Below are 14,749 nucleotides of genomic sequence, written 5' to 3' on the forward strand. Positions count from 1 at the left end.
TAAAAATCTAAGGTTTTAACAGTCCTGGAATTGTAGCTCAGCCTTTTAACTACTTCTAGGACATTGAACAATTTATTTAACTTCTCTATGCCTTAATTTCCCCATTTCTAAATAGTACACTTTAATAGGGTTTTATATGACCTAAAAGTGATGGTCCATGTAAAGCATTTAGCCCCACACCAACATGTAGTAAGCACTTCCCAGCTTCTCATTGCTATTGTTACATTGCTGGTTGGTGTGAAGAGTTTTAAAATTCATTTTTTAAACTATGCTCTAAAAAGATGTTTTGAAATATGTAATGTTTTGACTTAATACAACGTAATACATAGATAAATAAAAAGACAGTAGCTATTCAGATAGTGAAAAGTGCATAAAACATGAGTGAGGAGAAGGAGCTACTTTAGCTGTGCTGGTCAGGGTGACATCTAGGGGAGGGTGCTGAGTTGGCATCTCAGTGATGAAAAGAAGACAATGCCCAGAGACCTAGAGGGTGAGTGTTGCAGCAGAGGGAGGTTATCTGTGTGCAGGCCCAGAGGTAGGCAGTAAGATGGCATCTTGGAAGAATGGAAAGCAGGCAGGCAGAGCTGCTGAGAGGAGAGAGTGGGCAGGTAGGATGGATGCATGATTCCAAGGCCAGAGCATGTGAGCTCCTGCTAAGAGTTGGGTTTTATCTCCAATAAACTGGGAGGAAGTGCTTGGGGACAGGGGCCACTTTGTTGTGGTCCTGCCCATCTCCAGGTGCAGCAGGAGGCTATCATATATGAGGGACCTGGGTGGAGACATCAGTGAAGCACAGAGGAGGGAAAGAAGCAGGCAGAGGCATAGGAAACAGGAGAGAAGAGATGAAGGCTGGGGACAAGGCTGACACATGGAAGCAGAGGACAGGGCAGGAATTCAAGATTGATTCCCTAGAGTCAGAGGACTTATTGATTAACTCCATGGAGGAAATTAGGGTTATTGGAGGGAGTGTTTATAAAACCTGAATTTCACTAAGTCTCATTTTGAGATAGTAGACATAATGTTAGAAATCACAGTTGATGGCCAGGCACAATGGCTCACGCTTGTAATCCTAACATTTTGGGATTCTGAGGTGGGTGGATTACCTGAGATCAGCAGTTTGAGACCAGCCTGGCCAACATGGTGAAACCCTATCTCTACTTAAAAAAAAATACAAAAAATTAGCTGGGTGTGGTAGCACACACCTATAATGCCAGCTATCCGGGAGGCTGAGGCAGGAGAATCACTTGAACCTGGGCAGTGCACATTTTAGTGAGCCGAGATTGTGCACCTGCGCGACAAGAGTGAAACTCTGTCTCAAAAAAAATAAAAAAGAAAGAAGTCTAAGTTGATTTATAGAACTTAATGTTGAAACTGAATTGTGGTCTTGTCCATTGCGGTGAATTTAAATGAGAATAAATGCTTTAGAGAGGTGGATTTTTCTGCCTGGATTGATTGGGACTTTTGAGATTATGACAGAAGTTGAAGAGTAACTAACTTCCTTATTAAATAGATGAAAAAAACACTGGATCATAGGAAAATAGTTCTAATATTCAAAACTTTTATTTGGGTATAAGTTACAATTTTGATTCGCATTTAAGTTACTGAATGAAGAAAAAAAAGTTCCCAAGTGAATAGCAATAAAAAATGAAGTGCATTTACTGAGTTCACATTTTAGGTCTGTCATGTGACTGTTGTGTAAAAAAGACAGTGGACATTTCTGCCCTATAGCAAGTTCCTTGAATGCAAACCTTCCTGAAACGTTCATGCAAATCAGAAGGAGCATCCCTAATCTGAATACAGATTTTTAAAAATGTGTTTATTTTATAAAGTACCCTTATACCATAAGTTCCAGGAGGCAGGAGTTTTTATCTTCTTTCTCAGTAATATGTCACCGATGATTAAACGGTGCCTAACACATAGTAGGTGTTGAATAATAATTATTGAAGGAATAAAGTATTATTTCTGTGTAGTTTACTTAGTAAGGGCAACTTACTTGACAGTATTTGTTTTAATGATTAAAAGATAGCATTAAGGAAATAAAAGGTTGTATCTGACCCTTTAAAGTTTGTCTCTAGTAATTTGAGGTTAAGTGGGAAGAACAGCTTTGTCGACATCATTTAGCTGTGATGTCAGCGTAAGATAAAATAGTCTAGAACTTCTGAAAGCAGTTGAAAAGTAAGGAAATCATTATGTAATTATTTTGCAGCCATCAATGGGCTATTTTATTAGACCACCAGAGAAGAGAGAACTTACTTCCTTGATAAGAAAATCTGACATATCGAGAAGTAATTTAGAAAAAGAAATGACTTGGGCTAAGGCAGTAGCTGTGGGGATAGGAAAGAAGATCAGAGAGATTTGTGTTGGGGAAGGCAGCATTTTATTGTCTGTTTTGTGTGTGTATTTTGTGGAAATGACAGTGTTCGGTTTTTAATGAGCTGAATGTGACTGCTCTGGGTTTGCTGTAGAGCCCTCCTCCACCAAGTTGCAAAGTATGTGCACTAGAGTTACTAAATGTGTGGTGCAGTGTTAGACAAAATGTCACACCCATTTCACTGAAAGCTGTCTTTTCGTGATGTTGTTAGGTATTGAGTCTGCATATTCTTAGCATAGTGGGTAAGGGCTGAGTTACAGCATCAGATAATTTCCTCTCTGCTACTTCTTTAGACAGATGCTAACTCTCCCTCAACCTACTGCTTCATCCCTAAGCAAGAATAGTATGTGAGGGCAGTGCCTGTCACCTAGTAAGTCACCACTGAATACATATTCTTTGTTATTATTAGGAACTGACTAATAATGTGGCCTTTGTTTATTTGTCTTTGTTCCTAAATCTTTGGCCAGGAGAAGTTTCCAAGCCCAGTACCACAACAGTCAGTGAGGGTGAAGTCTGCCTTGACTTGTGTGTGAACTCCAGCTGGTCCATCCTGCCACAGCTGCAGCTGTCACTCTTCAGGTTATGCATCATGTGTAAAGAGATGTGTGTGAACATCCACTAGGACTGTTAACTGCATTCTTAGGAAAGCAGAGCCACATGCGTTTAGACACAGGATACGGATGAGTGCACATGAGAGTTAACACCTTTGATTCTTCAAACACAAGCAGCAGCAGGGACACATCGGGAGTGGGGGCCCCTGTGAACAGGCCGTGCCTCTGATCCCCACTCCCCCTCGTGACTAATATATTTAGATTTTCATTATAAAGTTTACAAACGTCCCTTAAATTTTCAAAAGCTTACTTGACTTTGGTCCTTTATGTAAATTTCAGATACAATTGATGTATACCTCCTGTTTATTTTCCTCATATTTTTTTTACAAAGCAACAAGTGTAAATTTTCTAATAGCCCGCATTTCCCAGTTGCAGAATAACTCCGTTGTGTAGACCACATCTATTTCAGAAAGATAACCCATGTAGATTTCCTTATTACATTACCTGAGTTTATACCAGCATGACCTGAATTTGTTATATGCAGTTTATCTGTGACTGTGTTTTTAAATTTTGTTAGACTCACAGTGATATCACCAGTGAGATAAGCACCTCAAATTATTCAAGCCAGCCCAGCCCCATCAGAGGAACAGGCTGTGGAAAAATTGAGAGAAAAAGTTTCATTTCAGAATATAGAAAAAGGAACATTACCATCTATTATCCAAAACAACTCTGATACGAAAAATGACTGAAACTACTTCTCTGAGTAGCAAGCCTAAAGATGTAAAACCTAATCTTAGATCAAGTGAAGATCCTTCCTCCAAAAGTGGAGATCTGTTGGAACCCAGAGAGGTGGATTTGACCTCAAACCTCAGGGAAGTGGACCCAATCAGGCTGGCTCTCCTGAGCAAGGTAGGTATTGGGGGACCTGCCCCGACAGTCACGTAGATTCTTTTCTATTTTCCTAAGCGTTGGCCAGCTTGAGAAATAAACGGACAGAGTACAAGAGAGAAATTTTAAAGCTGGGCCTCCGGGGCAGACATAACACGTTGGTAGGATCCGTGATGCCCCACAAGCCACAAAAACCAGCAAGTTTTTATTAGGGAGTTTCAAAAGGGGAGAGAGTGTGCGAATAGGTGTGGGTGACAGACATCAAGTACTTAACAGGGTAATAGACTATCACAAGGCAAGTGGAGGCAGGGCAAGATCAAGGACCACAGCTCCAAGACGAAATTAAAATTGCTAATGAAGTTTCGGGCACCATTGTCATTGATAACATCTTATCAGGAGACAGGGTTTTGAGATAACTGGTCTGACCAAAATTTATTAGGCGGGAATTTCCTCTTCCTAATAAGCCTGGGAGCACTATGGGAGACTGGAGTTTATTTCACCCCTGCAGTCTCAACCATAAGAGGCAGGTACACCCCAGGGGGGCCAGTTCAGAGACCTACCCCTAGGTGCGCATTCTCTTTCTCAGGGATATCCCATGCTGAGAAAAAGAATTCAGCGATATTTCTCCCATTTGCTTTTGAAAGAAGAGAAATATGGCTCCGTTCTGCCCGGCTCACTGGTGGTCAGAGTTTAAGGTTATCTCTCTTATTCCCTGAACAATTGCTGTTATCCTGTTCTTTTTTCAAGGTGCTCAGATTTCATATTGCATAAACACACATGCTGTACAATTTGTGCAGTTAATGCAATTATCACATAGTCCTGAGGCGACATACATCCTCCTCGGCTGACAGAATTAAGAGATTAAAGACAGGCATAGGAAATCACAAGGGTATTGATTGGGGAAGTGATAAGTGTCCATGAAATCTTTACAATTTATATTTAGAGATTGCAGTAAAGACAGGCGTAAGAAATTATAAAAGTATTAATTTGGGGAACTAATAAATGTCCATAAAATATTCACAATCCACGTTCTTCCATGGCTTCAGCTGGTCCCTCCATTTGGGGTCCCTGACTTCCCACAACAGTTAGATCTGAGTCATCAGACAGGGTCAGCTGCTCACACTTCCCTGTGTCCTGCTAGGAAACTAGAGAAGAATAGCAAAGAATCATCTCTAGAGATACATCAACTGCCAGTAGTAAGCTCAGAGGCCAGGACCTGTTCCAAGCAGAACCATTCATGGCTCTGCAGCTGAGATGCAGAACGTGCCTGCTGCGGTGCCTGCACTCCTTGATGTGACCCCTTCCCAGCACAGCTTCCAGAGGTATTTAAGAACACTGCCTTCAGCTGGAAGTGTTTCCTTGCCTCAGTGCCAGGCTGGCAGTGCCACAGTCCATGGCTTCTTAGGAGGCTGTCCTTATCCAGCTTTCAAGGGAGAGCATGTGCAGAACTCTGTGGCTATGAGAATTTGGGACCAAACAAATACTGGCTCTGGATGGATGGGTAACTCTTCTATCTGCAATCCATATTCTAATGCCTTACATCAGAACCTGCTAAGCACAGCAAAACATTTTCCTGTGCAGTCTGTTGGTACAAACTGTGGAAATGGGCCACGGGATTCAGGAATGACATCAGGACTTGGTGAGATGCTTTTGCTCTATTATTGTTGTTATTTCACAGTTGAATTTTTTTCAAATGACCCCACAAAGCTAGTTTGTTTCAAGGAGTTACTGGTTGGCCTAATTTCTTGTAAGTTTTGTGCTTTGTCCCAAACTGAGACCACCACAATATATTTCTGTGCAAGGGTCCCTGAAGATGGCTTAGAACACCCCTAGCACTTATGCAGGTGACAGGCTGCCTGTGGCTTTGCCTCTCTTACTCCTCTTTTGCTCTGCCATTGCAGTTTTGTGATTATTTCACCTAGGAAATGTCCAGTTTAGAGTTGAATCCCAGAGTGAACGAGTGTCTCCACCTTGAGAGTGTCTGGGTGGCTGTTGTGGTGGAGAGGCAGCACTCAGGTGCATCTGTGGGGCAGCTTCCCTCTTGCTGATGGTCACTGTGTCCCCATCGCTGGGAGCTGTGATTTTACTTACGTGGTACACATAGCCACTGAGGTGCTGTCTTCTGTGCCCTCCAGAGCAACTGCATGAGGATGGCGCAAAGACCGGTGGTAGTATTAAAATCAGAGAGACTCTACATCTGGAAAGTTAGAGCCTCTGTGGTTTTCTGTTAGGTTAAGCAGTGGCATATGATTTGTGAGAGAAAAAAGGAAGGGATGACTAACTGGCAGTAACATCCAATAATTCAGTAGCTATAATGGTGACTTCGATCTAATTTTAATTGTTTTTCCTGGACTGGATGGAAGCAGGAAAAGGTTGTTGGCAGGTCTCTGCTGAGGCTCAGGCAGTGGCAAGGACTCCTGCATCTGGAGCACTTTGAACTGTGGCTCTGAGCCACAAACAGGCTGTCTCACAGACTCATTGCCGTTGAACTGAATGGCTTTTAGTCAGGGGTTTGCTATCGCTTGCATCTTTGACTGTGCCTTATTCTCACCCAGGGAGTGTTGGAGTGCCTGAGGAGTGGAAGCTTCCTCATGCCTGCGGTGTTGGGACGGCTTCCCAGTCCCACCTTCATGTGCTCAAGGCAACCAACCGCTGGCTGCAAGTCAGCATCAGCGTCCTCAGATCAGCATCAGTGGGGAAAAGGCAGCTTTCTAGGGCGCTCTCCTTTGTTGTAACAGTTGCACTAGGAGTCAGTGCTTGATGTCTCCTCTCTCAGGGCCAGGTTCTCCTCCACCCCTTTCCACCTCACACCAGCATTGCCATGGGATCTTCTCCTTGGGCACCATTTTGTTGTAGTGCTTATAATGTACAGTAAAATACGAAGGTTTTACTTTTTCTGTCATTCATTACTTATATTTTATTTTTATTTATTTATAAAATTATACAAATTTGGTTTTAGCACTACTATTATAATTACTGAAAGTTGACAGTTCCTGGCCCTCTACTTGTTAATTTTGTAAAATGGGACTGAATATAAGTTATGGTAATTTATCAAAAGAAAGGAGATAAGTTAATCTTGGGGCTTATGCCTTCATTTGGTAAGGGGAGTCTTTTTGACTACTTTATCTGATGATTTGCTTATGTAAGCTTTTGAAATACCTGGAAATGCAATTTTAATATACCTAGTGGAGAGGATCACTTGAGGCCGGGAGCTTTAGACCAGCCTGAGCAACCTAGTGACTGTCTAAAAAAAATTTTGAAAAATAAGCCAGGTATGGTGGACCAGGAGATCCAGGCTACAGTGAGCTATGATTGTGCTGCTGCACTCCAGCATTGGTGACAGAACAAGACTCTGACCCTAAAAAACTTTAAAAGTAATAAAATAAATAAAAATTCTCTTTATCCCTTTTGTCTTAGAGCCAATTTTGTCTGGTGTTAATATTGTGCATCATCTTTGTTTTCTTTTCTTTCTTTTTTTTTTTTTTTTGAGACAGAGTTTTGTTCTTGTTTCCCAGGCTGGAGTGCATTGGGGCAATCTCACTTACTGCAACCTCCACCTCCCGGGTTCAAGCAATTTCCCTGCCTCAGCCTCCCAAGTAGCTGGGAATACAAGTGTGCACCACCACACCCATCTGATTTTGTAGTTTTAGTAGAAACGGGGTTTCACCATGTTGGTCAGGCTGGTCTCGAGCTCCTGACTTAAAGTGATCCACCCGCCTCGACTTCCCAAAGTGGTGGGATTACAGGCATGAGCCACCATGCTCGGCCCACCTTTATTTTCGTTATGAATTTCCTGGTGTATTCATTTCCATCTTTCTGTTTTAAGTCTTTAACATCTACTTTAGTATAATATACCTTAAAAAATTAGCCAAAATTTTTCCTTTTGTTTCTTCTTTCCTTTTTTGTCTCCTCTTGGATAGATTATATTTTCCTTTGTTTTTCCTTAGCACTAGTTTGGACATTATGTGTTTCTATTTCTACTTATTTCATATTGCTTATTCAAATCTAAAGTGAATCAGGAGCTCTATTCTATTCCCAAGCAACACAGTCAGCTTTCTTCATTTAAATGCTTATGTTTTCCTTCCATATTACCTTTGACCAATATTTTAGTTGTAAACAGTTTTTGAAACCCCAACATTAAAAAAATTTTACAGATCAAGCTATTTATACTTCTTCGTGTTCACCATTGCTTCATGCATCTTTTTCTCTGTTATAGACTTCATGATATGTATTTAAAATGAATAATTGTGTACTTTATTTCAGATTTCTGTTTCTTGAAGTACTAATGTTTCCACCCGTTACTTCTGTTGAGTCTTCCTGACTTTGAGTAGATTCCATTTTTTGATATTTAAAAATGTTTCATGCAAGCTCACATTCACTGAGGCTGCTTTTTTGCTTTAGGAATCCCATGTGTCCTGGTCTTTGGAAATGTTCCTAGAGAGTACTTTGCAGAAATGCTGGAGACACTGAAAGCCTCGTGATTTTTAGCCTGGGGCTCCCATACCTGGTGGGGCCTAGGCCCAGGCTTTCATGTTTTTATTAACAGTCTCCGATGCCACCTACCTCTGGACAGGTTCCTTGTTACCGTCACAGACATGCGATCAGACTTTTTTTCAGTTTTCTTTTTATTTCTAAAAGGGGCACTTCTTTGCATTTCTGGGCTTTATGTATAGAATTCCAGTTTCATTTTAGCCTCTCCCTGTCCACAAGCTTGAAGTAACATCGTCTGTTCTCTGGAAGATATTAAAGCTTTACAGCCTTGAGAGTGAATCCGGACCCCAGACTTTCCTGGGCCATCATGGAAGTTAGCTCCCGCTCGCCAGGTGGACTTCATTTCCCTTTATTTTATGGTTGTTTGGGGCCAAAGCAAAATGTGTGTGTGTTAAATATATTCAGTCCTCTGTATCTGTGGGTACTGCATCCTCACATTCTACCAACCTTGAATCAAAAATATCCACCCCCACTCCCCGTAAAAAAGATGGTTGCATTTGTACTGGACAGTGTATGGGCATTTCTTTTCGTTATTCCCTACACGATAATGTATAACAACTATTTACACGGCACGTACATTCTTTTAGGTGTTATGAGTAATCTAGAAATGACTTGAAGTATGAAGGAGAATGTGCCTAGACTGCAGGCAAGTAGTATGCCATTTCATGTCAGGGATGTGCACTGATTGTGGTGTCCAGTGGCATTCTCATATCTTCAAATATTTCTATACGTGGGGATCTCAGGGGTCTGAGTTATGTTGGTCTCCCCGATTAAGGCAGTGAGTTCAACATGATCATAGGCCCTTGTAAACTTTAAATATGTCTATTTAGATAGTATTTTTAACATTTTTAAATAAAATTTGAAAATGCCAAGATATCAACAATGTTTTTGAAGGGAATGAAGAAGTCATTATTCTAATACTAGGACTCATTATTAAAACTTTCTAATAATAGAAAGGAGGTCTATGTAATTTATACAATTGTCACTTCATCTGTAGATTAAATAGTCTTTTCCAAGTAGCAGCAGCTTAATTCTCTGGTCTATTTGGGTACATAGACGACATCAAAAGAAGAATTTGAAATTTATCTTTGTAGAATATAAGCAATTGGAAAGTTCTCCTTAATCCTGATTCTTAATTTGTGGCTAGAAATGACAGTGATACGAACATAAGTAGTGTTATTTATGAATATATTGCTTTAAATAAATCAGTCCCTTTTTTGTAATTAGGTAGAAACAGAAGAGAAAGACATTCTTGATTTTGTTGGCTGCAGTGGTGGAGGCTGGAAATCTCTGCCACTAAAATCGATGGACTGGATGCATGCCACAATGCCAATCAGGCTGATTCTTACTGCTGTGAGTACAAATGTATAATAAAAAAAATTCACAGAATACATCGATCTTATGAAATAAAATATTTTTGTTAAGGATTTTGTTCACAATTTCACATTACACTATTGGCTTTACTGAAACCGAGTCTTCTATTTCCGAACAGAGCACTGTGGCCTGGCAAGGTCTGATGTTTTCCAAGGATGCTGGCTGAGTTCCTGCAGGAGCAGCACCCTGCACTGATGTGGTCCCTCGGCTGGCAGGTCACTCTGTGATCAACCACATGACATCTGCCAGTTAAGAGGGACAGGTAGGACACAATGTGCTTTCCATCAAAAAAAAAAAAAAAAAGATAAGTTTTTCCAAACTGCTTTTCTTTCATTCAGATTTCAATCTTAATGCTAGTATACATTAATTTTTTATTTTTAGCTAATAAGGTCCAGAATTTCTGATAATTTCAGTTCTGTTCCAGAGTCCAAAGAAGCAGCTCGGCTCTTCATGTATCATGTTTGTATTTTCTGGGAATTGCTTTTCTCTATATCTAAATACATTACAAATTTGAAACTTCTTTCCTCTGTCAGTAAATGTGAATGCTTCTAGTCATCAGTCAAATATCTTATGTTGTTTTGACAATGAGGCAGATGGCATGCTGTTTTGGGTCAAACTTAGGTGAATGTGCATGACCACAGCAAGTACCACTGAGGACCTATTGTGATATTTTCTCTAAATTGATCTTACCTCATTTAATTCTTTAAAAAATCTTCTTGCCTACATTTTCTCATTGCCTCTAAGGACACTGTGTTGGACTAGTGATGGCGTGTACAATTCAATAACTCTCTGGTCTCTAAACTAAAAGAATAACCTTTTTTAATTTTAGAGCTTCAGGACTCAGGAGAAGACTTCGTGGGCAAGAGTTGACATAGAAGTTGACAGTCAAAACCCTACACTAGTTCTTAGAAGTGTTGATCTCCAATAAAGAGAAGAGCTAAAACCCATGCTCCCAGGGACTTATAGGTACCCTCAGTCCTCCCCTCTGCCATCATTGTCTTGCATTCAGACTGTTGTCACTTAAATGGTGACAAATTGTTGAAAGGTCTGTCTCGCTCCATCTTCTAGATGATGCGTTTGGTGGCCATCGTGGCTTCATCCACAAAGCAGCCCTTACCTCTGAGAAACGCTGGGAACATTGAAGTTTATTTAGATATCAACATATGAATTCCCACCAGAGCATCATACAGTAGTCTTTCCTGAGACTGTGAGAGTTCCCTGCCTTCTGAGGGCCCTGGTGCTGCCTGCCCTGTCAGGATACCCTGAGGAGCAGATCATGGGATTGCTGAGAATTTTAGATACTGGATGTTTCGCTAGTGTAAATATGGGGGTGCAGTGGGTGGAAGATCAGGTTTGTTAGGGAAGATGAAGAAGGAAAAGAGATGCTTCCTGGGAGAATAGGATAAGCTGAGACTCTGGTGAACTAGGAGGAAGGGCCAAATAACCTGTACTAGTAAATGAGAAAGGCATCTAATGCAGGAGTGACTGAGTAGAAGCCACGTTTCTCTAAGTCGGCATTCAATTATGATTCTGTCACTTTTTAGGTCCCAGAACAAGGAAGTCCATTTTTAGAGGATCCAGAGAATCTGTCCCTTAAACCTGGAGAAGAACATGCGGTCATAGTTTCATTTTCTCCGAAGGATTCTGAAGCCTGGGAAAAAAGGTAACATAAACATGTTTATAATAACAAGGTTTCACGCGCCTCTCAAAACAGCCATTCACTCAGATGTGCTTCAAAATCCACAGTCTGAATGACAAAGTTCACATCTAACATTACCTAATAGATGATATGGCTCCATGTAACCTTTTTTATTTAGCTTTAGATTTCCTTCTTTCTATTACTAAAAATCTCCTTTGAAACCAGTGGAATGGAATTTAAGAAATCGTTATTTTCAAGTATATTCTGAAGGGTGTGAGTTAGGTTTGTCGCCCATGTTTGAGGAAGTGAGTGCAGCATGACCATAGGCACTTGTTGTAAACTTTGGGTATGTCTGTTTTGATATCATTTATGCACATTTAGATTGGCTGAAAATGCCGAGATATTAATGATATTTTTTGAAATGAGAAGTCATGATTCTAATACTAAAACTCATTTTACAACTTCTTAATAAGAGAAAAGAAGTTTATATATTTTATACAATTTTCAGTTCATCTGAAGATTGATAGTCTTTTTCAAGTAGCAGCAGCTTAATTCTGTGGTCTATTTGGGCATGTAGATAACCTTTTTAAAGGAGAATTTAACATTTATCTTTGTAGAGAAAATAAGCAACTAGAAAATAGCCCAGGAAAACTTAGGTAAGTTTTATTTAATCCTGACTTTTAATTTGTGGATGGCAATGGCAGTGATGTGAACACAAGTGCTATTTATTAATATATTGCTTTTCATAAATAAGTCCCTTTTTTGTAATTAGGTAGAAACAGAAGAGAAAGACATTCTTGATTTTGTTGGCTGCAGTGGTGGAGGCTGGAAATCTCTGCCACTAAAATTGATGAACTGGATGCATGCCACAATGCCAGTCAGGCTGATTCTTACTGCTGTGAGTAGGAATGTGTAATAAAAAAAATTCACAGAATACATCGATCTTATGAAATAAAATATTTTTGTTAAGAATTTTGTTCACAAATTTCACATTACACTATTGGCTTTACTGAAGCCGAGTCTTCTGTTTCTGAACAGAGCACTGTGGCCTGGCAAGGTCTGATGTTTTCCAAGGATCCTGGCTGAGCTCCTGCAGGAGCAGCTCCCTGTGCTCAAGTGGTCCCTTGGCTGGCAGGTCACTCTGTGATCAACCACGTGACATCTGCCAGTTATGAGGGACAGGTAGGACACAATGCACTTTCCATCAAAAAAAAAAAAGATAAGTTTTCCCAAACTGCTTTTCTTTCATTCAGATTTCAATCTTAATGCTAGTATACATTAATTTTTTATTTTTATCTAATAAGGTCCAGAACTTCCGATAATTTCAGGTCTTTTTCAGAGTCCAAAGAAGCAACTCGGCTCTTCAGGTATCATGTTTCTATTTTCTGGGAATTGCTTTTCTCTACATCTAAATACACTACAAATTTGAGACTTCTTTCCTCTGTCAGTAAATGTGTATGCTTCGAGTCATTTGTCAATTATCTTCTTCTGTTGTTCTGACAATGAGGCAGATAGCCTGCTGTTTGGGGTCAAACCTAGGTGGATGTGCATGGCACAGAAAGTACTACTGAGGACCTATTGCAATATTTTCTCTAAGTTGATCTTATCTCATTTACCAGTTGGATTTGCTCTTGCTTTTTCTGCTTCTCCACTCATTTCCAGTCCTCTTTTAATTCTTTAAAATATCTTCTTGCCTACATGTTCTCATTGTCCCTAAAAACATTGTGTTGGAGTGGTGATGGTGTGTACAATTTAATAACTGTCTGGTCTCTGAACTAAAAGAATAACTTTTTTTAATTTTAGAGATTCAAGACTCAGGAGCAGACTTTGTGGCAAGAGTTGACATAGAAGTTGACAGCCGAAACCCTACACCAGTTCTTAGAAGTGTTGATCTCCAAGAGTAGAAACAGCTAAAACTCATGCTCCCAGGGACTTACAGGTACCATCAGTCCTCCCCTCTGCCACCATTGTCTTGCATTTAGACTGTTGTCACTTTAATGGTGACAGATTGTTGAAAGATCTGTCTCACTCCATCTTCTAGATGATGCATTTGGTGTCCCATCATGGCTTCATCCACAAAGCAGCTCTTACCTCTGAGAAACACTGGGAATACTGAAGTTTATTTAGATATCAACATATGAATTCCCACCAGAGCACCATAAAGTAGTCTTTCCTGAGATTGTGAGAGTTCCCTGCCTTCTGAGGGTTCCGGTGCTGCCTGCCCTGTCAGGGTGCTTTGAGGAGCAGATGACGGAATTGCTGAGAGTTTGAAAAACTGGATGCTTCTCTAGTGTGAAATATGTGCTATGGTGCTGTTAGGTTAGAGTCCAATGTCTTGAATATGAAAACCAAATTCTACATTGATTTCTGAAAAATGTGCATGTCAGCTTGTGGCTGGAGTTGGGGAGGAGTGACCCACACACTTTGACCTCTTTTCTGAGACCTAAAGGAGAGTGAGAGGGCATTAGTGACAGGAAATTATGGGTGCAGTTTGTGGGAGATAGGTTTGTTATGGAAGAAAATGAAGGAAAAGAGATGCTTTCCAAGAGAATGGGATGAGTTGAGACTGTGATGGACTAGAAGAAAGGGAAAGATAACCTCTCCTAGTGAATGAGAAAGGGACCTAAGGCAGGAGTTACTGAGTGAAAGCTGCAAGTTGACATTTAATTATGATTCTGTCACTATTTAGGTCCCAGAATGAGGAAGGCCCTCCTCAGTGGATCCAGAGAATCTATTCCTTAAGCCTGGAGAAGAACATGAGGTTATAGATTCCTTTTCTCCAAAGGATCCCAAAGCTTGGGAGGAAAGGTAACACAAATATGTTTATCACTACAAGGTTTTACTCATCTCTCAAAATAGCCACTCGCTTGGATGTGCTTCAAAACCCACAGTCTGAATGACAAAGTCCACATCTTACTTTGGTTAATAGATGCTATGAATCTGTGTAACCTCTTTCATTTAGCTTCACATTTTCTTCTTTTTGGTACTGAGAATCTCCTTTGAAAACAGCTGAATAGATATTAAGAAATCATTATTTTTAAGTATATTCTGAAAAAAGTAAATAATAAAACATCAATCTTGATTTTTCTCATTCACTTTTCTTATTCTCCCAGAAACCACTAGTTGATTTTGTCAGCTGTTGAGGTGTATGTCTTCATTTCTTCTATGGGCCCATGAATTCTGGGACCCCAAATCATAAGTGAATATCTACTTACAGCCAGAGCTCCCCTGTGAAAAGTATCTAGCTCGCTTGTGTGGCCCTTGCTTAAAGCACACTCTCCTCTTAGACACACACAGCTTATCCCCCTGCCTGGGTTACAGAACTCTTTGTGTGCTCAGTCTGCTCTTAGGACCTTACAGAAGAAGAAAAGAGTCATGCCTGCACCAGTGTGCATGCCTGTGTCTGGACTGCTTGCCCTCAACTTCCCTGGGCTG

General features: G+C 40.4%; 1 pseudogene; it reads left to right on the forward strand.

The window, feature by feature from the left end:
- LOC115835053 overlaps positions 1–14,749 on the forward strand; it is a 68,503-nt pseudogene that overhangs the window by 29,290 nt on the left and 24,464 nt on the right.

This window comes from Nomascus leucogenys, chromosome 5 (genome assembly GCF_006542625.1).
Source record: "Nomascus leucogenys isolate Asia chromosome 5, Asia_NLE_v1, whole genome shotgun sequence".
Taxonomy (NCBI): domain Eukaryota; kingdom Metazoa; phylum Chordata; class Mammalia; order Primates; family Hylobatidae; genus Nomascus; species Nomascus leucogenys.